Source organism: Physeter macrocephalus, chromosome 14 (genome assembly GCF_002837175.3).
Source record: "Physeter macrocephalus isolate SW-GA chromosome 14, ASM283717v5, whole genome shotgun sequence".
NCBI lineage: Eukaryota > Metazoa > Chordata > Mammalia > Artiodactyla > Physeteridae > Physeter > Physeter macrocephalus.
In genome coordinates, this window is record NC_041227.1 from 27,472,454 (window position 1) to 27,493,052 (window position 20,599).

The 20,599-nt window shown below is 41.9% G+C and overlaps 1 protein-coding gene across 6 annotated transcripts in view; it reads left to right on the forward strand.

Annotated features, from left to right (window-relative positions):
- PTPRA (protein tyrosine phosphatase receptor type A) overlaps nucleotides 1-20,599 on the forward strand; it is a 185,527-nt gene that overhangs the window by 88,941 nt on the left and 75,987 nt on the right. Inside the window, exon 1 of one of the 6 annotated variants that reach the window (XM_055090604.1) lies at nucleotides 3,162-3,229. The exons of 4 other annotated variants lie outside the window; for them this stretch is intronic. The gene's annotated coding sequence lies outside the window, so the exon portion shown is untranslated. Of the gene's footprint in view, nucleotides 1-3,161; nucleotides 3,230-20,599 lie in introns of those variants that run through there. One more of the 6 variants, XM_055090605.1, reaches the window with a different exon arrangement.

Genomic DNA, 20,599 nt, shown 5'->3' on the forward strand with positions numbered 1-20,599 from the left:
CAGTTCAGGGGACACGGGTTCGAGCCCTGATCCAGGAAGATCCCACAGGCCGCGGAGCAACTAAGCCTGTGCACCACAACTACTCAGCCTGCACTCTAGAGCCCACGAGCCACAACTACTGAGCCCACACACCACAACTACTGAAGCCTGCACGCCAAGAGCCCGTGTTCCGCGCAACAAGAGAAGACACCACAACGAGAAGCCCGTGCACTGCAACGAAGAGTAGCCCCCGCTTGCCGCAACTAGAGAAAACCCGCTCACAGCAACAAAGACCCAACGTGGCCAGAAATAAATAAATTTCAAAAAAAGAAAAGAGAAGAAAACAACATCCTTGCACTTCCCCTGGTGGCGCAGTGGTTAAGAATCCCCTGCCAATGCAGGGGACATGGGTTCGAGCCCTGGTCCAGGAAGATCCCACATACCACAGAGCAACTAAACCCGCGTGCCACAACTACTGAAGCCTACACACCTGGAGCCCATGCTCCACAACAAGAGAAGCCACAACAATAAGAAGCCTGCGCACCACAATGAAGAGTAGCCCCTGCTCGCCGCAACTAGAGAAAGCCTGAGCGCAGCAACAAAGACCCAACACAGCCAAAAGTAAATAAATAAATAAATATTTTTAAAAAATCCTTATACACCTTGGATAAACTCAGTTTGATCGTGGGTTATCTTTTTCGTATACTGAATTCAGTTTGCTAATATTTTGTTTAGGATTTTTGAATCTATATTATTTAGTGGAAGTGGTCTTATAATTTCCTTCCTTCCAATGTTTTTGTCCAGTTTTAGTGTAAGGTTTTACTCACCTCTTAGAATGAGTTGGGAATTAGTTCCTCTTTCTTCTCACTTATCATCTGGGCTGAGTGTTTTCTTTGTGGGAAAATTTTAAACTGCTCGTTCACCTTGAAGTTTTCAAAATTATTTGCTATAGTTATTGAAAACGGTATTGATTTTCATATACTGTAGTTGTAGTTATTTCCACTTTTCACTCATAATATTTTGTTCCTCCTCTTTTTATTTTTTTGTTTGTTTATCAAAGAACCATCCTTTCACCTTATTTCATTTTTATTGTATATTTTATGTACTTTTATTGTGTCTATTATTTCTGTAATTTTTAAACAACTTTATAATTGACATACAGTAAACTGTACACATTTAAAGTTTAAGATTCAGTAGGTTTTGACATATCTATACAGCGGTGAAACTCACCACAGTCAAGAGAGTGTGAACATATCCATCACCCCTCAAAGTTTTCTTATGTCCCTTTGTAATCCCTCCTTCTTGCCCCTGCCTACTCCTCCATCCCCAAGCAATCAGTGACCTGTTTTCTGTCCCTATAGGTGTTTGTATTTTCTAGGTTTTTTAAAAAAATAAATTCATTTATTTAGTTAGTTATTTGGGCTGCGTTGGGTCTTCTTTGCTGCACGTGGGCTTTCTCTAGCTGTGGTGAGGAGGGGCGACTCTTTGTTGCAGTGCACAGGCTTCTCACAGCTGTGGCTTCTCTTGTTGCGGAGCACAGGCTCTAGGTGCGTGGACTTCAGTAGTTGTGGCAGATGGGTTTCAGTAGTTATGGCTCGCAGGCTCTAGAGCGCAGTCTCCATAGTTGTGGCACATGGTTTAGGTGCTCCGCAGCATGTGGGATCTTCCTGGACCAGGGCTCGAACCCGTGTCCCCTGCATTGGCAGGCGGATTCTTAACCACTGAACCACCAGGGAAGTCCTCTAAGTTTTCATCTAAGTGAAGTCATGTGTTATTGTATTAATCATGTGTTTATGATGCTTTGACATCTGGAACCTTGCTGACCTTGGAGAGACTTCACCTCCTGGGTTAGCCAGTTTCTGTAAATAGTAAACAACTCACCTGCTAGGGTGCGTTTCATATACAAACCAACCAATCCAGAGCCCACACCCTAAATACCTCCTTTATTGGGCTCTCATACTCTGGGTCACTGTTGACGTGCTCAGTTCACCCTAGGGCCATGTACTAGGTGACTAAGGACAACCTTTAAGCCCCAGAGCTAATCTTAAAACTTTACCTTGTCCATTGCCCACTCCTTCCTGAAGAAACCACAATAACGGCTCTTACTCAAGTTTTCCCCTCACTCCCTCTCCTTTTGTGCCACCTCTTTTTGGGAACTGTGAGTAACAAACTAACAAACTATCTTTTCAGGGACAGTCATCTGATTTGTTGGTCTCACCATGCATGAATAATAATAAAACCTACATTTTAAAACAAGTATGTACTCTTTTGTCTTGCTCCTTATACTCAGGATAATTATTTTGAGATTCATCCATGTTGTGTGTATCAAAAGTTCATTCATTCTTATTGCTGAGTAGTATTTCATGATATGTCTATACCAAAATTTGCTTATGCATTCATTTATTGATGGGTACTTGGGTTATTTCCAGTTTTTGGCTATTACAAATAAAGCTTCTGTGAACAATCATAAACAAATTTTTATATGGACATACCTTTCCTTTTCTCTTGGATGAATACCCAAGAGTAGAATGACTGGATCATAGTATATGTTTAGCTTTTTAAAGAAACTGCCAAATGATTTTCCAAAGTGGTTATACCATTTTACGTTACAACCAGCAGCGTGAGGGTTCTGATTTCTTTATATATCCTTGACAACACTTGATATTGTTGATTTTTTAATCTTAGCCACTTCAGTGAGCAGATAGGGGTATCTTGCATTTCACTTTGCATTTCCCTGATGATTAATGATTTGTAGCCTTTTTCATGTGCTGGTTTCCCTTTACATATATCTTCTTTGGTGAAAATTTGTTCACATCTTTTGCCCATTATTTTATTAGGATGCTTCTTATTGTTGAAGGTTGAGAGTTTTTGTGGATACCAATTCTTTATCAGATAAATGCTTTCTAAGATTTTCTCCCAGTGTGTGGCTGGCCTTTTTAAAAAATTGTGGAGAGATGTATATATAAGTATATGATAAAATGTACTGTTTTAACCATTTTTAAGTATATGTGTTTTTTTGTTTTTGTTTTGTTTGTTTGTTTGTTTGTTTGTTTGCGGTACACGGGCCTCTCACTGTTGTGGCCTCTCCCGTTGCGGAGCACAGGCTCCGGACGCGCAGGCTCAGCAGCCATGGCTCACGGGCCTAGCCGCTCCGCGGCATGTGGGATCCTCGCGGACCAGGGCACGAACCCGTGTCCTCTGCATTGGCAGGCAGACTCTCAACCACCGCACCACCAGGGAAGCCCTAAGTGTACGTTTTTGTGGCTTTAATTTTATTCACATTGTTGGGTAGCCATTACTACTGTCCATCTCCAAAACTTTTTCATCTTCCCCAACTGAAACTCTGTACCCATTAAATAATAACTTCCCATTTCCCCCTTCTTCAGCCCCTGCGACCACCTTTCTACTTTCTGTCTTTATGAATATGACTCCTGTACATACTTCATATGAATGAAATCATACAATAGTTGTCCTTTTGTGTTTGGCTTATTTCACTTGTATGATGTCTTCAAGGATTATCCATGTGGTGGTATGTGTCAGTTTCCTGTGTAAGGCTCCATTGTATGAATATACATTTTGTTGATCCATTTATTTTTCGATGGACACTTGGGTCACCTTTTGGCTGTTGTGAATAATGCTGCTATGAACATTGGTATACAAGTATGTGTTTGAATTCCTGCTTTCAGTTCCTTTGAGTATATACCCAGAAGTAGTGATATTGTATCCTACGATAATTCTGTATAATTATTTTTTTTATAAATTTATTTATTTTATTTATTATTTTTGGCTGTGTTTGGTCTTCGTTGCTGCACGCAGGCTTTCTCTAGTTGCAGTGAGCGGGGGCTACTGTTCGTTGCAGTGCGTGGGCTTCTCACTGCAGTGGCTTCTCTTGTTGCAGAGCATGGGCTCTAGGTATGTGGGCTTCAGTAGTTGTGGCTCACGGGCTTCAATAGTTGTGGCTCGCAGGCTATAGAGCACAGGCTCAGTAGTTGTGGCACACGGGCTTAGCTGCTCCACGGCATGTGGGATCTTCCCGGACCAGGGCTTGAACCAGTATCCCCTGCATTGGCAGGCGGATTCTTAACCACTGCGCCACCAGGGAAGCCCAATTCTGTATAATTTTTTGAGGAATCAAAAAAATGTGATGGTTTCCACAGTGGGTACACCATTTTACATTCCCATTAGCAATGTACAAGTGTTCCAGTTTTTCTACATCCTTGCCAAAACTTGTTCTTTTCTTTCATTTTTCTTTTCTTTCTCTCTTTTCTTTGTTTTTTTTTTAATAATAGCTAGCCTAGTAGATGTGAAATGGTATTTCCATATGGTTTTGATTTGATTTCCCTAATGATTAGTGATGTTGAGCATTTTTCATGGGCTCATTGGCAACTTGTGTATCTTTGGAGAAATGTCTATTCAAGTCCTTTGCCCATTTTTTTTAACCAGGTTGTCTTTGTCTTTTTGGTTGTTGAGTTGTAGGAGTTCTTTATGTTTTCTAGTTTTCAATCCCTTATCAGATAGGTGGTTTGCACATATTTTCTCTCATCCCTGGGTGTTCTTTTCATTCTGTTGATAGTGTCCTTTGATACACGGAAGTTTTTAATTTTGATAATTTAGCTATTTTTTTATTTTGTTGCCTGTGTTTTTGGTGTTATATTTTAAAAAATCATTGCCAGATCCAATGTCATGAAGCTTTTCCCTTATATTCTAAGAGTTTTGTAGTGTTAGCTTTGATGTTTAGGTCTTTGATCTATTTTGAGTTAAGTTTTGTATATGGTGTAAGTTGGATTTCCAACCTCATTCTTTGTCATGTGGATATCCAGTTGTCCCAGCACAATTTGTTGAAAAGGCTGTCTTTCCTCCATTGAATTGCCTTTGTACCTTTGTCAGAAATTACTTGGGCATATTTGTGTGGGTCTGTTTCTGGCTCTTAATTTTATTTCATAGATCTGTACATTTTAGCCTTAACACTGGGTAAATGGATTCCTCACATTTTATTCTTTTCAAAATTGTCCCTGGTTTTTGTTTTTGTCTTTTAATTGAGATATAGTTGACTTACAGTATTATATTAGTTTCAGGTATATAGCATAGTGACTCAAATTTGTATAGATTACACTTCATTTAAAGATATTATAAAAATACTCACTGTAATTCCCTTTACGGTATAATATATCCTTGTAGCTTACTTATTTTATACATAGTAGTTTGTACTTAATCTCCTACCCGTATCTTGCCCCTCCCCCATTCCTTCTCCACACTGGTAGCCACTAGTTGTTCTCTATGTCTGTAAGTCTGTTTCTGTTTTGTTACATTCATTTGCTTGTTTAGTTTTTATTTTTATTTTATTTTATTTATTCTATTCTATTCTGTTTCCTTCTTTCCTTACTCCCTCCTTTCCTCTCTCCCTCCCTCTCTCTCTTCCTGTGCAGCATGTGGGATCTTAGTTCCCCAACCAGGGATCCCATGCCCCCTACAGTGGAAGCGCAGAGTCCCAATCACTGGACTGCCAGGAAAGTCTGTGTTTATTTTTTACATTCCACATATAAGTGATAACATACAGTATTTGTCTTTCTCTGTCTAACTTATTTTACTAAGCATAATACCCTCCAGGTTCATCCATATTGTGGAAATGACAATTTTTCATTCTTTTTTATGGCTCAGTAGTATTCCTGTGTGTGTGTGTTTGTACACACCACATCCTGTTTATCCATTCATCTGTTGATGGACACTTAGGTTGCTTCCGTATCTTGACTGTTGTAAATAATGCTGCTGTGAACATTGGGGTGCATGTATCTTTTCAAAGTAGTGTTTTTGTTTTCTTTGGGTATATACCCAAGAGTGGAATTGTATCATATGGTAGTTATATTTTTAGTTTTTTGAGGAACCTCCATACTGTCCTTCTTTGTCTCGTGTTACGGTCTTAGTTTTAAAGTCTAAGTTGTCTGATATAAGTGTTTGTACCTCAGCTTTCTTTTGATTTCCATTTGCATAAAATACCTTTTTGCATCCCATTACTTTCAGTCTATGTGTGTGTCTTTAGATCTGAAGTGAGTGTCTCATAGGCAGCATATATATGGGTCTTGTTTTTGTATCCATTCAGCCACTTGGTCTTTTGATTGGAGTATTTAGTCCATTTACATTTAAAGTAATTATTGATAGGAATATACTTACTGCCATTTTGTTAATTGTTTTGGGGTTTCTTTTTGTAGTTCTTTTTTGCTCTTTTTGTTCTCTTGTGATTTGATGACTATCTTTAATGTTATGTTTGGAATCCTTTCTCTTTTTTGTGTGTGTATCTATTAGAGATTTTAAGTTGCTGATCTCTTAATTTCAAATGCATTTTAACAACCCTGCATTATTTTTTGACTCCCTCCTCCCATGATTACTGTTTCTGACATCATGTTTTTCATCTCTTTGTTTTGGGTATCCTTTACCTACTTACTGTAGATATAGGTGATCTTATTACTTTTGTCTTTTAACTTTCCTACTAGCTTTTGTATGTAGTTTATTTAATACTTTACTGTTTATTTGCCTTTATTGATGAACTTTTTCCTTTTGTCATTTTTATGTTTCTAGTTGTAGCCTTGTTTTTTTTAAGAGAAGTCAAAAAAACATTTAACGTTAACATTTCTTTTTTATGGATTGATTGATTGATTGATTGATTGGCTGCATCGGGTCTTGGTTGCGGTACGCAGGATCTTTCGTTGTAGCACGCAGGCTCTTTGTTGTGGCGCACGCGTTCTAGAGCGCATGGTCTCAGTAGTTGCAGCGTGCGGGCTCTCTAGTTGTGGTACACGGGCTTAGTTGCCCCGCGCAGCGTGTGTGTGGGATCCTAGTTCCCCGACCAGGGATCAAACCTGTGTCCCCTGCATTGGAAGGCCGATTCTTAACCACTGGACCACCAGGGAATCCCCCCTTTAACATTTCTTGTAAAGCAGTTTGATGGTGCTGAATTCTTAGCTTTTGCTTGTCTGTAAAACTTTTGATCTCTCCATCAAATCTGAATGAAAGTCTTGCCAGGTAGAGTGTTCTTGATTGTAGGTTTTCCCCTTTCATCACTTTAAATATATCATGCTACTCCCTTCTGACCTGCAGAGTTTCTTCTGAAAGTCAGCTGATAGCCTTATGGAAGTTCCCTGGTACATAGCTTGTTGCTTTTAATATTGTCTGTTTATCTTTTTTTTTTTTTTTTTTTTTTTTTTTTTTTGCTAATTTAATTACAGTGTATCTTGGTGTGGTCCTCTTTGGATTGATCCTGTTTGGAATTCTCTGTGCTTCCTAGACCTGGATGTCTGTTTCCTCTCCCAGGTTAGGGAAGTTTTCAGCTGTTACATCTCCATATATGTTCTCTGACCCTTTCTCTCTTCTTCTGGGACCCCTGTAATGCTAATGTTAGTACTCTTTTTTTGGCTGTGCTGGGTCTTAGTTGCAGCACACTGGCTCTTCGTTGCAGCATACGGGATCTTTGTTGCAGCGTGCAGGATCTTTTTAGTTGCAGCATGTGGGATCTAGTTCCCTGACCAGGGATCGAACCCAGGTGCCCTGCATTGGGAGGGTGGAGTCTTAGCCACTGGACCACCAGGAAAGTCCCGAATGTTAGTACTCTTGATGTTGTTCTCGCAGTCTCTTATAAACTGTCCTCATTTCTTTGTGTTGTTGTTGTTCAGCTTCAGTGATTTCCACTACTTTGTCTTCCAGCTTGCTGATCTGTTCCTCTTTATCATTTAATATACTGATGATTCCTTCTAGTGCATTTTTCATTTCATTTATTGTATTCTTCATCTCTGGTTCTTCTTTATATTTTCCAACTCTCTGTTTAAAACTGCTAAGTTCTCACTCTGTTCATCCATTCTTCTCTCAGTTTCTTTGGTCATTTTTACAATCATTACCTTGAACTCTTTATCAGGTAGACTGCCTATCTCCACTTTACTTAGTTCTTCTTCTCGGGTTTTATCTTGTTCATTCATTTGGAACATGTTCCTTTGTCACCTCATTATACCTAATTTGCTGTTTTTATTTCTGTGTATCTGGTAGGTTACATTTCCTGACCTTGGAGAAGTGGCCTTTTGTAGGACACGTCCTATGCATCCCATCAGTGCACTCCCCTCTAGTCACCAGACCTATATGCTCTAGGGGTGCCCACTATATGAATTGCATGGGTCCTTCTGTTGTGGTGGTCTGGTAGGTGTGGCTGGCCCCTGGTCCATTTGGTTGCCAGGCCCTACCTTGTATGGAGGCTGCTGGCCACTGGTTGGCTGGGCCAGGTCATGAGGCAGCTAGCTGTGGAACCCCCGAGGGGGTCCCAGGGCTAGTGCTGGTCCACTGGTGGGCAGAGCCAGATTTGGCGGAGGCAGGTTGCAGGGCCAGGGTTCCTGGATGTAGTGTAGCCTGCTGGTGAGTGGGCCCAATTCCTGACATGGCTGGCTGCAGGTTCCAGGATGTCAGAAAGCTGGTGCTGCTCCACTGGTGAGTGAGGCTGGACCCTGGGGCACCTGGTTGAGGAGTCCAAGGCATCTCAGAGATGGTGTTGGCCTGTTGGTATGTGGGGCCATGGCTGGTGTTGACCAGCTAGTGGGCGGGGCCAGGGCTCAGGGGTTCCTGGGGTAGTGCCAACTTGCTGCTAGGAGGAGCTGGGTCCTGGGGTCTCTGGGTGCAGGGCCCCAAGGTCCCAAAGCTGGTTCAACCTGCTGTTGGGTGGGGCTGCTGGCTGAGGGGCCCAAGGTGTCCCAGAGCTGGTGTTGACCTGCTAGTGGGCAGAACTGGGTCCTGGGTGAGGGGGTCCCGGGACTGGTGCCAGCCTGCTGGCTTGTTATCTGGGTCCTGACAGGGCAGACTGCAGGGCTGCAGTGGCCCTGGGGTTGGTATCCACCAGCTGATGGGTAGGATTGGGGTACAAGGGATCCCAGGACTGGTCCCTGCCCATCAGTGAGTGAAGCCGGGTCCCCCGGTCTCTGGCTGCAGGGCTAAGTGGTCCCAGAGCTGGTATTGAACCTCTGGTGAATGGGGTCAAGGTCTTAGAGGTTCTGGGGCTAGTGCTGGCTCACTGATGGGCATAGCTGGGTCCTGTGATTTCTGCCATAGAGCCCTGGGAGTCCTGGCGCTGGTGTTGGCCTTCTGGTGAGTGGGGCCAGTTCCCAACACAGCTGGCTGTTCTTTCTAGGGTGTCCCGAAGCTTGTACCCGTCCACTAGTGCATGGGACCAGATACCAGGCTGACTTGCTGAGGGGCCCAAGGTGTCTTGGAGTTGGCGTTGGCTTGCTGGTGGGTGGAGCTGGGGCCCAGGGGGTCCTGCGGCTAGTGCCTGCCCACTGTTTTCTGAGTCTGGTCCCTGGGCTAGTGCCAACTCACAGGTGGGCAGAACCGGGGCCCAGGGTCTCTGGCTGCAGGGTCCTGGGAGTCCTGGAATTGGTGTGTTGGCTCACTGGTGCGCCTGCCCACTGGTGGGTGGAGCCGGGTCTTAGGGTCTCTGGCTGCAGGTCCCCGGGGGTTCCAGGGCTAGTGCCTGTCCACTGGTGTATAGGGCCAGGTCCTAGGCCCTCTGGTGGACAGGGCCATGTCCCAAGTTGGCTGTGGGCTCAGGAGGTATTAAGGTAGCCTACCTGCTGGTGAGTGGGGCTGTGTCCTTGCCTGGCTAGTTGCTTGGCCTGAGGCAATCCAGTACTGGTGCTGACAGGCTGGTGGGTGGAGCAATGTCCCAGTGCTAATAAGCTAGAGGGAGGATTCCAAAATGGTGCTTGCTAGCACCAATGTGCACGTGGTAGAACAAGCTCCCCAAAATGTCCCCAGAGTGAGCTCCAGTTGCCTCCTGCCTCTCTGGGAGACTCTCCAAGATTAGCAGGTGGGTCTGACCCAGCCTCTTTTCAAATTACTGCTTCTGCTCTGGATCCCGAAGCATGTGAGATTTTGTATGTGCCCTTTAAGAGGCTATTTCCCACAGCTCTCTGGGACTCCCACAAGTAAGCTCCCTTGGCCTTCAAAGCCAAGTATTCTGGGGGTTTGTCTTCCTGGTGCAGGACCCCAATGTGGAACTCAAACCCGTTGCTGCTTGGGGAGAACCTCTGCAATAAAAATTATCCTCTTGTTGCGTTTTGCCCTCCTGGGGCTATGGGTCTTGACTATATTGAGACTCCATCCCTCCTGCCCATCTGGTTGTGGTTTCCTTCTTTATATCTTTGTAGATCTTTTCTGCTAGATTCCAGTCTTTCTCATCAATAGTTGCTCTGCAGATAATTCTGATTTTGGTGTGCCTGCGAGAGGAGGTGAGCTCAGGGTCATCCTACTCTACCATCTTGGCCAAGCTCCGTCTCTGGTTTGTTTTTAAATTTTACTTTATGCACATAATCTGTACTATATTTTGGTTTTAGATCTCCAGTAGTTTATTCCAGTATGTGCTTTAAGCAGAACAAATACTTTTCTGTATTGTTCTTTGTCTTAATTAATCTGCAGTATAAGTTTATACTAAACTATTTTGTTTATTGAAGTAATCTGATTTCATTGCCTCCAGGCGCATCTCTCTCCAGGCCCCAAATTGAATCTTGCCTTAGATGTAACTCAAAGAAGTAGAATTTAACAATCTATTTCTCAGCCTTAGTGGTCCTTTTTCATTCTCTACATAAGCTCCTCTTTGGAAATGAGCTGCTCTTGAGAGCTTCAGACTCCTATTAATTTTAGGGTTTCCTCTCCCCTTTATTTTGGACCTGTATCACGTTGTCTTTCTCCATTGAATACCTATAATGAAAGTTGATTTCTGGTGTTCCAGGACTTCTTCAGGAGCCCGTCAGCAGTTTTTCAGGTTCTTTTTTCTCACTAGCAAGTATTCAGGGTGTGTGTGCCATTCCTACTCCACCCTCCCTTAGTGGCATTTGTCAATTTTTTTTTTTAAGTTGAGAATTATATTTTGTTGTTTGATTGTTTGTTTATTTATTTATTTATTTATTTGGCTGTGCCAGGTCTTAGTTGTGGCATGTGGGATCTTTTGAGTTGCGGCGTGCGAACTCTTAGTTGCGGCATGTGAGATCTAGTTCCCTGACCAGGGATCAAACCCAGGCCCCTGCATTGGGAACGTGGAGTCTTAGCTACTGGACCATCAGGGAAGTCCCAGGCATGTGTCAGTTTTTTACTCATCAGCACCCACCTACTCCTGCCTCCTGTGCTTGTCAGATGTCTCCTGCCTGGCTTGCTCATTGCTGCTTTTGTCAGTCTCTACAGCTGTCTTCTTCTTTTCTTTGGCTTACTGCCTGACTTCCGTGGCAGCTGCTCTGTCATTGCCTGTCTGCCGTTCTGCCCCTTCTCCAACCCTTCACCCCATTCCTTCCCCTGTAGATACAACATGTACTGTAGTACTGCACTGTTCTCAATGTTCAGAACTAAGCTCATCACCTTCGCTATGGTATGTCTCAAAGCAATCATTCTCCTGCATATAGCATTGAGATTCATCTAAGTCAGGGACCTGGGCCTTCCTTGCCTCTGGCATCTCATTGTTAAGTTTTCAGTTCTGTCCCTATACACATATCAGCCCTGCTCTGAGGTCCTCCTGGTTTATTGGCTAGATTATTTCAGAAAGCTTCAGTCAGCAGCCCTTCTAACCTCAAACCACACCAGCTGATCCTCCACCCTACTGTCAGTCATTGTTTTAAGATCCAAATTGTTATGGTCAACCTCCCTGTGTTAAAGCCTTTGGTGGTTCCTCAGTGTGTTCAGTGGAAAGTCAAAACTTTTTATTGTGGCCTAACAGGCCCCTTTGTGATCTGTTTGCTGTTTCTTCTTACCTCATCTCCTGCATTTCCTCCACATATCCTCACAGACCCCAATCTTTAATGTCTGCCATTTTCACATTCATTTAGCAAATGTTTATCGAGGTCCTGCTTGATGCCCTTACCTAGCTGTTTGCCATTCCTGGAACCAGATAGATCTTTTCAAGCTTCAAAGTCCTCTTTGCTTTAAAGACTTTTTCTTGTTTCTGACCCTTCTCCTGGCTAACTGCTCTTTATCCTTCCAAATTCATCTCAAGCATTACCTCCCCTGAAAATTCCTTCTGTGGTGTGCAGTTTTACTACCTCGCCTTAGTGTTAATTGACTAACATTATGCCAGGTGATAATTCAGGGTTTGAAATAAATAGCTTATTTGTGCCTCACTGCTAGTTAGTGAACTACTTGATGGCAATCTATACTTAGTCCAAATCTGATCTGTCTGTGTATTTGCATTATCTGGTTAGAGGTTTTTTGTTTTTTGGGGGTTTTTAAAAATTTATTTATTTATTTTATTTATTTGTTTTTTTAGCTGCTTGGGTCTTCGTTGCTGCAAGCAGGCTTTCTCTAGTTGCAGCGAACGGAGGCTACTCTTCGTTGTGGTGTGGAGGCTTCTCATTGCAGTGGCTTCTCTTGTTGTGGAGCATGGGCTCTAGGCATGCGGGCTTCAGTAGTTGTGGCTTGCGGGCTCTAGAGCGCAGGCTCAGTAGTTGTGGCGCATGAGCTTAGTTGCTCCACAGCATGTGGGATCTTCCCGGGCCAGGACTTGAACCCGTGTCCCCTGCATTGGCAGGCGGGAACTTTGGAGTTTTAAAAGCCCTGAGTTTGAATCCTAGTAGGCACTTAATAGGTATGTGGCCTTGGACAAATTCCTTAACCTCTGTGATCTTTATTCATTTGTAGAATGGAAAAACAGTACCTAACTCAAAAGGTGGTTGTGGGGATTAATTAGGTTAAAGTATATAGAATGCCTCATACAAATGCCTAGCACATAGCAGGCAACCAGGGATTATAGTTGTAAAAATCGTTTTTGATCTTAATAATAAATAATATAATGTTGATGAATGAACAGTTAGCTGAAGGAACTGAACTCTCCATCTAGGTGCCTTTTTCTCAAATCAGAGAACGTGAAAAGCTCTGGAAGAAGGCTCAGGCAGAGCATAACATTCCTAGCTGCCACATCTTTGTTTCTTCCACACCTGGGAGACATCTTTCAACAGTCTTTAAGCTTTTGACCATTGTTATGGTCAATATATCTTCACAGTGATATGTGAAGAAAAATCCGGTAGATCTGGATTTGAATTCTACTTCTACAACTACCAGCTATGTGACCATCTCTCAATTTCTTTATCTTCAAAATGGGAATATGAAGAATATCTCTCATGTAGAGTTGCTCTGAGATTTAACTGAGATAAAAGGCCAAATATTGAGATAAATTGTACCTGATACTTGATCATATTTTATCAAAGTATTGAATATTGAATGTTTAGCTTTGTATAGATGGACTCTTAATGGAAGCTGTCACAGCCAGAGTCTATACTCTGGAGAGTATGCAGATTGGCTGAGCTCTCCTTTGCTAGTGGGAACTTCATAATATTAATTCCTTGTAACATTTTTCTTGAGCAGATGTATGCAACATTGTGCTTCCTAGCAAGAGCACCAAGGAAAATGCATTTCAGAGCACACTCATCATTTCCATTCCTTATCCATAGCAAGTCATAATGTTAGGAGTTGGTCTTCTTATTCTTTATAACTATCTGTATCAGCATTGGAGTTGGTTGCATATATCAGAAAATAGGTTTATTTCTTTCTTATATATATGAAATCTGAAAGTAAGCAGGGCTGGTATGGCAGTTCAACAGTGTCATCAGAGAACTTGGTCTCTTTCTAGCTCTCTATTCTATTATCTTGAAAGTCACTTCAGGGTCCATAATGGCTGCTGGGGCTCTAATCATCACATCTGAATTCTAGATTACAGGAGAGAGAGGACAGGGAAAAACGACTCCCTACCTCCCTCCCTGTTAAACCACCTTCCTAGAGATCTCATAATATACTTTAGCTTATATCTCCTTGGCCAGAATTTAGTCACTTGTCTACACCTAGCTGAGGAATGGGCGTGTTCTCCTTAGTACTAGCATCCAGTTTTCTTTCTTCCTTCCTCTCCTTGTTCTTAGGTGAGGGTGGCATGTCTCTCCGGACCTCAGGGTCCATTGACAGGGAGTGTACATCTGTGCAAGGAGTGTTTCTCTTTGGCCAGAAGCTCAAAAATTCTTTCTTTACTAGATACTCAATATGCCTGTGATGGTTCCTTCATCTTGGGTGCAGTATATATATTTCAAATAATTTACCCCTGAAATGTGTGTAAGCATGTATAATTGATTGCAATTCAAGAGAGACTCCCTCCCCACAAGGTACACAGCATGGTAAGTTGTGATAACACCAATATTAGCGTCATAGGATTGGGAAGGATTAAGTGAGAGGAAGCATACCAAGTGCTCCTTGCAGACTGGGCTTTGAGATGGGAGGGCGAGTGTGAGTGATTTAACAGCCAATGAACACTGCCCACCATCCATGTCCCCACTGCAGAATTCAGCCTCCACATGATTCCCTGGGGAATGTCTCAGATCTGCTGTGCTGAATTTGAATTTTAAGAACATTTAGGAAATGTTCTTAGACACTAAAATATTAGGAAAACAATAGCTATAACTTTTCAGAACTTCCTTTGTTGTTTGTCCTAAGGCTTTTAAGTATCGCTAATGGCATCTTGGTTTTCCTTTGTTATTTGAATGTTAAACTTTCCTGGTTTATCTCCCTAATGTATGTGCAATGGAAACAAATTTTTTTAAGTAAGAAATGTTTTTGTAATGAAAAAAGAACTGTATATTAGCCTTTTGTTTGGGTGTGGTGGGGTAGGAGAAAGGATACAGTGTGTATGCCATTGTGTCCAATAAATTAGGGAACTGCCCAAACCTTCATGACTCATCTCCCAAAGCCTCCCTGCTCATTTATTCTATACTCACATAACCAAAGGCTTATTATTCACAAGGGTGTTTGAAAAAAATGAAAAATGTATAAGCTTTAGTTTCTTCCATTATTTGGCTTTCCTGGAGTATATAATTCTGTCTTTACTCGGGCCACTGTTGCCCAATCAAAAATAACATGTAAGGACTTCCTGGTGGCACAGTGGTTAATAACCCGCCTGCCAGTGCAGGGGACACAGATTCAAGCCCTGGTCTGGGAAGATCCCACATGTCGCGGCGCAACTAAGCCCGTGTGCCACAACTACCAAGCCTGCGCTCTAGAGCCCGCGAGCCAGAACTACTGAAGTCCGTGTGCCTAGAGCCCGTGCTCCACAACAAAGAGAAACCACCGCAATGAGAAGACCACGCACCACAACAAAGAGTAGCCCCCACTCACCGCAACTAGAGAAAGCCTGCGCACAGCGAAGACCCAACGCAGGCAATAATTAATTAATTAATTAATTAATATTAAAAATGTGTAAGATAGAGGAGGAAATCATATATACAGTTAACTCCTACCTAACAAAAGCAAACAGGGGCTTTCCCGGTGGCGCAGTGGTTGAGAGTCCTCCTGCCGATGCAGGGGACACGGGTTCGTGCCCCGTTGCGGGAAGATCTCACATGCTGCAGAGCGGCTGGGCCCGTGAGCCATGGCTGCTGAGCCTGCACGTCCGGAGCCTGTGCTCCGCAACGGGAGAGGCCACAACAGTGAGAGGCCCGCGTATGGCAAAAAAAAAAAAAAACAAACAAACAAACAAAAAAAAACAAAAAAAAAAACCAGAAAGACTGGTTAAAATGATTGTGGTATATCCATATGATAAAGCACTATGCAGCTACTGAAAAGAAAAGTAGCTGGAAAGTACTGATGTGGAAGATGTCCAGGATTTATTATTTAAGTAAAAATGCAAGCTGTAGACAGCAGATCTACTATCCTGTTTATTTATTTATTTTTTATGTGTAGGTATATAATTTTATAGTATAGGAAATCTCTAAAGGATATGAAAGAAAGTATTTAGTGATCACTTTTGGGAAATGGGACAGGCAGGAGGTGAATGAGACTTAGATTTTTCTTTATATCCATCTGTTCTGTTTGTATGTCTTTTGTTGTTGTTGTTGTTGTTGTTGTTGTTGTTGTTTGGCTGTGCCATGCCCAGCTTGCAGGATCTTAGTTCCCTGACCAGGGATTGAACCCAGGCCACAGCAATGAAAGCACTGAGTCCTAACCACTAGACCACCAGGGAATTCCCTGTTTGTATGTCTTGTAATGAGCATGCTTTATTTATTTATTTTAATAGGTTATAATTTCAGTGAAGGGGATGAGGACCAATGTCTTTCCTATATAAGAAAAGTAATCTTTTAATAAATAACAGTAAAAGATTCCACTCATTTCAGCTAGAAGATGAATAAGGTCTAAGAATCTAACATAAAAGATGGTAACTATATTTGACAACACTATTGTATAATTGAAATTTGCTAAGAGTTTAGAACTTAAATTTTCTCTCCCTCAAAAAAAGATAAACAGGTGAGATGATGAATGTATTAATTAACTAGATGGGGGAAATTCTTTCGCAATGTATATGTATATAGAATCACCACAATGTACACTTTAAATATCTTATAATTTTATATGTCAGTTTTACCTTAGTGAAGCTGAAATTAAAAAAAAAAGATTCCATTCATAATGGTAACATAAAAAAAAACAGGAAAAGGGCTTCCCTGGTGGCGCAGTGGTTGAGAGTCCGCCTTCCGGTGCAGGGGACACGGGTTCGTGCCCTGGTCTGGGAGGATCCCACGTGCCGCGGAGTGGCTGGGCCCGTGAGCCATGGCCGCTGAGCCTGCGCATCCGGAGCCTGTGCTCCGCAACCGGAGAGGCCACAACAGTGAGAGGCCCACGTACCGCAAAAACAAACAAACAAACAAACAAAACAAAACAAGAAACAGGAAGAAATGAATAGGACAAAAAATACAGTAACACTTTGAACATAAAAACTTGAATAAATAGGCAAAATACTATGTTCCAAGATTATGCAATGCAATACCATGAAAATACCAGTTCTCTCAGAACTGACTTTTGTAATCAGCCTTTTATTCTAAACATTTCAAATGTAGAGAAGAGTTGAGAGAATTTTATATCCACCCAGCTAAATTCTACAATTAACATTTTACTCTATTGTATCTGTCTATATCCATCCCCTGTTTCATCAATTCATATTGTTTTTAATGTATTTCAAAGTAAGTTGTGTATATCAGTGTACTTCTTCCCAGTTATTTAAGCATACATATCATTTACAACATGTGTTTATGGGTGGAATCTTTTTAGAGATAAAATTTATGTACAGTGAAATGCACAAATCTTAAGTTATCATTCAGTGAGTTCTGAAAAATGCATACACCCACACAACCCATTTCCCTGTCAAGATATAGAATATTACTGTTGTCCAGGAAGTACCCTCATGTTCCTTTTCAGTAAATCCTCCATCTCTTTCCCAGGCAACCATTGTTCTGATTTTTCCACCACAGATTAGTTTTGCTTTTTCTAGAACTTCATCTGTATGGAGTCATATGTTATGTACTCTTTTGTGTAAGGCTTTTTTCACTCAGCATGATGTTTTTTAGATTCATCCATGTTTTTGTGTGTATCAGTAGTTCTTTCCTTTTTATTACTGAGTAATATTCCATTGTAAGAAAAAACCACTTTCCATTTATATATTCTGTTAGTGATAGTTACTTGGATTATTTTCAGCTTTTTGTTATGAACATTCTTGTATTAGTCTTTTTTTGGACATATGTTCTTATTTCTCTTATGTAAATATATAGAAATGGAATTATTGGGTCATAAAGTTAGGTGTATATTTAGTTTTAAAAGAAGTTGTCAGACAAACTAATTTTTAAAATAAAATAAAAGTATCACAAATCCTGTGACAAGGCAGAACCATTCCTACCATTAGAATTTGTGCACAGGCTTCCTGGCATCGTGCAGACTATAGCTGAAAGGGAGGGCTGGTTTCCTTCTGACGTTTGATAGTGCATATTTCCCTCAGATTCAAACTATTTAAAATACCTCATCTAAAAATCATCCTGTGACAAGGCAGAACCATTCCTACCATTAGAATTTGTGCACAGGCTTCCTGGCATCGTGCAGACTATAGCTGAAAGGGAGGGCTGGTTTCCTTCTGACGTTTGATAGTGCATATTTCCCTCAGATTCAAACTATTTAACTGTTCATCTGTATCAAGACTAGGCCTTCGTCATAGAACCAGCTTTCAAAATCCTCAATTCAGAGAGAGGTATGGGGAAGAGATAAATTTGGGAGAGTATGGGATGTCAATAAATCAGATGAGACAGAGAGGTTGAGGGATTTAACAACAAAAAAGTCGTGTGTGTGTGTGTGTGAGAGAGAGAGAGACAGACAGACACACAGAGAAGGGTGGGGAAGAGAGGAAGAGAAAGGGGGATGGGCAAAGGAGAAAGAAATACCAGTGGGCTTTTCCTCTTGTGAATTTTTTTTAAATATTTATTTATTTATGGCTGCATTGGGTCTTAGTTGCAGCATGCAGGATCTTTCATCGCGTCATGCAGGCTCTTAGTTGCGGTGCACAGGCTTCTCTCTAGTTGCGGTGCACGGGCTCTCTAGTTGTGGCATGCAGGATACAGAGCACGTGGGCTCTGTAGTTGTGGCACATGGGCTCTCTAGTCATGGTGCACAGGCTTAGTAGTTGGAGTGCATGGGCTTAGTTGCCCCGCGGCATGTGGGATCTTAGTTCCCCAACCAGGGATCGAACCCACGTCCCCTGCATTGGAAGGCGGATTCTTAACCACCAGACCACCAGGGAAGTCCCTCCTCTCATGAATTTTGAGTTTTTTGCAAAAGTTATTATTATTATTTTTTGGCTGCGTGGGGTCTTCATTGCTGCACGCGGGCTTTCTCTAGTTGCGGAGAGTGGGGGCTACTCTTTATTCCAGTGTGCGGGCTTCTCATTGCAGTAGCTTCTCTTGTTGCGGAGCATGGGCTCTAGGCGCATGGGCTTCAGTAGTTGTGGCATGTGGGCTCAGTAGTTGTGACTTGCAGGCTCTAGAGTGCAGGCTCAGTAGTTGTGACGCATGGGCTTAGTTGCTCCGCGGCATGTGGGATCTTCCCAGACCAGGGATGGAACCCGTGTCCCCTGCACTGGCAGGCAGATTCTTAACCACTGTGCCACCAGGGAAGTCCCGCAAAAGTTATTTTTAAGATGGTTCAAAATTTTAAAAAAAGGCTTGTGTGCTGAAATAAAATGATCTCCAAAGAGCCTCATTTTGTTTAACAGCTGCATAGTATTCCATTTTATGAATATGCCATAATTTATTTAAACACGTCCCCCTCTCCCATTGATAAACATTTAGGTTATTTTCAGTCTCTTTCTATTGCAGACTATGTTTCATTGAATAACCTGTATATTGGTCACTTTAAAAGTATGGGTATATCTGTAAAATTCTCAAGTAGAATTGTGTCAAAATGTTTGTGCTTTCGTAATTCTGATAAATATTTACAGATCGTATGAGAGTACTTGTTTACACAAACCCTTGCCCCAGCGCAGTGTTGTTAAAGTTTTTTTATATTTGACTGTCAGATAGGTGAAAAATGATATCGCAGTATGGTTTAATTTGGCTTTCTTTGATCATGAGTGAGTTTAAGCATTTTTTCTTATATCAGTATTTAAGAGAACTGTTTAGTTTTCTGTGAATTGTCTGTTTCATCTCTTTTACTCTTTTGCCATCTCTTAATCTGTAGGAGTCCTTTATATATCGAGGAAAATAGACCTTTGTGAATGAGTTGGAAATATTTTTAAAGAGCTCATTCTTTAAAAATATGGAGGTAGCTGTTTTAGTGGAATGGTGGAAAAAGAAGCCAGATTGCCATGGAGACAACTCTTTCTAGAAATTTGGCTGTGAAGTGGAGTAGAGAGAATGCTAGCTGGAGGATTGATATAGATTAAAAGGAGTTCTTTTCTTTGAGAAATTCTTAATTGTGTTTAAATGCTGTTATGAAAGGGCGTTAAACCTAGGAGATGGTGTTAGAGGATCTACAGGACAAGGTTCCTAAGGGACTGAGATTCTTGGGAGGAATTGCAGAGAAGGAAGAAATTTGTAAATAAGGTGACAGGTAGGTAAGGGTGTCCCAGTCTAGTGGTTTCTCTTATCTCTGAAGTGAAGGCAAGGCCAACAGGCAAGGATGTGAGAGGAGATGGTTGGAGAGGAGAGGAGGTTCTTTGAAATCACTGGAGCATTAGAGAGAGAGCTGAGTGGGAAATATAGAAAGATTGCAGAAAATGTTGAGAGTTCCATTGAGGCAGAAACAGTGATCTTAACCTTATGGGTTGTTTGATTTTCTTAAGGAGCATATGGCAGTCCAGGTGTAGGGCTGACAGTTGGATTAGTTCAGGGTTGGGGAATATTTCCCCCATGTAGGTGTAATAGAAGAACAACGTAGCAAAAGAATTTAGGATATTAGCAAGGTAGTGATTGAGCTAACACCAAGTTTTCTTGGTTGAGTAGAGAAGGAAATAAAGACAACAGAGATATTGGAAAGAAAATTAGAGGTTCAAGGGACTGAAAGCCTGGGTGAGGTCAAAGTGCAGGTATAGTAGACATAATAGAGTGTGAACTGCAAGGGTAAGGGAGTATGGTTGGAGAGTGGGAAAGTAAGATTCAGTATGAGAGCTTTTTCTGGTGCTGACAAAATCTAGAGTGCAGCCATTGTCATGACTGGCCCCAGTGGAGTGGAGGTATAAGGTCATTGGAGTTGAGGAAGTCAGGGAACTCAGAAACTTGTCTGAGTGATGTGAATTGTGGCGGTCATCTGTAAAGATGTTGAAACA